This window comes from Lactuca serriola, chromosome 3, assembly GCF_051521515.1.
Source record: "Lactuca serriola cultivar US96UC23 chromosome 3, Lser_US96UC23_V15, whole genome shotgun sequence".
In the NCBI taxonomy this organism is placed as follows: Eukaryota; Viridiplantae; Streptophyta; class Magnoliopsida; order Asterales; family Asteraceae; genus Lactuca; species Lactuca serriola.
This window is the reverse complement of record NC_136410.1, coordinates 38,818,189-38,821,248: the sequence shown is the minus strand read 5'-3', so window position 1 is coordinate 38,821,248 and position 3,060 is coordinate 38,818,189.

Sequence of the window (3,060 nt, the reverse complement as noted above, 5' to 3'; positions counted from 1 at the left end):
TCGTTGATTCTTAATACATGATGTGATAAGATTGCATTTGAATGTTTTGCAGGATCAGTAAAAAGAGAGGAAGCTTGATGAAAGAGCAAGATGAATCTAATCACGAAGAAATGGATCTCGATCGCATAGATTTGAAGATTAGATTTTGAGCTTAGAAAGTTATGATAGAGTTGTTAGGAATTTTTCTTTTGACTACATAGTTTTCAGTTGATTTTGCATTGTAAGGACAAATGTTTTCCGCTGCTTTATGAATAAAATAAATTTTTTGACATGACTTATTTATTTAGTTATTTCCTTGCAATGAAATCGTTATGAAAAATTGATGTTTGCATATTTCTACAACGAATGGATAAGATTCTTAATTATGTTAATAGTGGAAATGTCAAGAATTTACCAAATAGGGAGAGTTTCTCATCGCCCAAGTTTCAATTGGACAGAAACTTGGAATCATGCAACTTGGTTGCACGATGAATGAGAAATTTCATATTTGGAAATTAGACTAATTCGTTGACAAAGTGTCAAGTGAAGGACTAGGAGATCGAATACACAAAGTTCTGTGTTGATCAAGTCCACCACAAGAGTAACAAAGATATTCGTCATGATTTACTAAAGGATTAGTAGATATGATTATTCTTATAAGATTAAGTGTAATTCTAAATTGATTGAAAAAGGTTTAAATCAATAGCAGAACGAATAAGAAGAATCAAGTAGGCAGAAAGATAAAAGTTTCTCTATTGTAAGAAGAAGGCAGAGTACCTTTTATGCTTTATGATATGACTTAATGATTAAGAACCATATCTCAGTTGATCCTCTAAATAAATCTTAGTACAAGTGTATGTATAAGAAGAGGAATCAAGAATTGAAGAAATGGTTAAATCAAGAAGTCAATCATACTTCATTCCAAAACAAGTCTTAGAGTTAAGATTGTGACATTAAGTGACAAGTCTTAGGAAGGTTTATAACATTCATCAAATGTAGAATTTGGGAAAAAGCTTTCCTATTCTCACACATTTGAAATTGGAAAGTTGTGATGTCTTGGATAAGACAAAGACCAACTAGGACCAATTTTATGAAATGTTTTGTCTTGAGAAAGGCTACACTAACTCTTGAATATTTGTTTGTCAAGAAATGTTTATTGACAAGAGAATCTTATATGTCAAGGAGTCAGTGGGAGTCTTAATGGTCTTGAAAGGTTTCAAAAAAAATCAAGAATAAACCTTATCGATCATCACTAGCACACGATTAGAGGTTTACAACCTATCGTGTTGACATTACCTTGTTTCTGTGCCGTTCCAGTTGAGTTAATTATGCATGTGAGCCCTATGGGTTCTCATTTGAATGCATAAAAGGCAAGGACCTTGATCAATTGAAAGTACATTGATAGGAAAGGGTGAGCTGCTTAACTACTTGGAAGACATGGTGGGCAGCTGTGTTACCATAAGGCAAGAAATCAAGATTGAGAAGGTTCGGTCCATATGAGTTTGGATTTGTCATAAACTTTGGTTTTGACAAATTCACATGGATAGGAACACATACACCATTAAAATCTAAGTGTCATAAGATTCCCTCCTTCATGAAAATTACTGTGAGGAAATGCTTTCACTAAGACATATTTTAAGAAGATAGTGATTGTGAAAATTGGATTCTCGAATTCGATTATGGTTACGGTATCCCTTTCCATGATTCGAATTATGAGATTTGGAAATTAGTCTAAATTGTTTAAGACACACATATAAACTATCTAAGGCAAAGGTGTATGAGTTTAAGAAGCCTTGATAAAAGATTATCAAAGCATTGGGTATTAGAAATATGAACTTAAAGAAATTCAATAGGCATTGTTTTTCTGAAAGTTAAGCTGTTTCTGAATACATGTCAAAGCTAGTGGGAGCATAAGTGTTATGTTTATAATAATCATCGTGATAGTGGGAGCATAAATGTTATGCTTGTATGATTATTAAGGCAAATATTGCAAGTTAGCAATATTAATTATAGAAAACAAGAGTCATACTTTGCAAAGTTGTAAGGGTTGAATAGTTGTTTTGCTATAATTAAGGGAGAGAATATTATGCTTCATTTCAAATCTAAAGGCTTAGGTTGTGGAATGTTAATAAATTAGTCAATGATACGTAGTGCGTTCTTAATTTTCGATTATGATTACGACATTCCTCTTCATAGTTAGAATTGTGAGAACGTAGCACATAAAATGTTATGGCAGAAGATTGATAAAGTATCAAATCTTTATGTAAGACATTATGCATCGTGTCCCATACGCTTCGGGTATAGGATCGATTGCAAATGCTATAATATTTGACCATTCTAAGATTTTCCAAACGTCTAGCGCATTTAGAGGGAAAAAGGACAAGAATTGGTTTTTTTGACTAAAATAATTAAACAACTATCAAAGGACAATCCAAAGTTCGTCGAGGATTGGTCGCTTGTGAGTAGTTGGAAGTATAATATTGGATGGACCATATTGACGTTATTATAAATAGATAAGATTCTATTAAGAATGAGTTGTCATATGGCAAATATGGAAATGTTTCTATATTGGGAGTTGGATATTGAAAGTATGTGACTAGATTAGAAATTTTTGTGCAAAATGATGTTCAAAGGAATGTACTTTGAATGAGAGACATCACATCTATGGAATTGTCTTGTAACAATCTCCGATAGAGGAATTTGTAATGTCATTGGCAATAGTCATTGTGACTTTAGTGTAGTGACATTACGAAAGGATCATTGCATAAAATGTTAGAATCTAGCATATTCCATAAGTGGCAAGAATTTGATGTTCTTTCACTTATGATAAAGGATTAGGAGTTGTGAAATGAGTATGATTGAAAATGTGTTCATTTGATCTATTTCACAAGGTAAGAACCATAGGTAAACATTGTGTGCATGCTAAGAGCATGGGACAAGTGTTGTAATTCAAGTAAGAATTTGATTACCCGAAACGACAAATAATGAGTAATTGATATGGTGATAAATAAAAGGTGTTTTATTTATACTCAAAGGTTTGAGGCCATATGGGATTAGTATTATTCTTGTGTTTCACTTTGC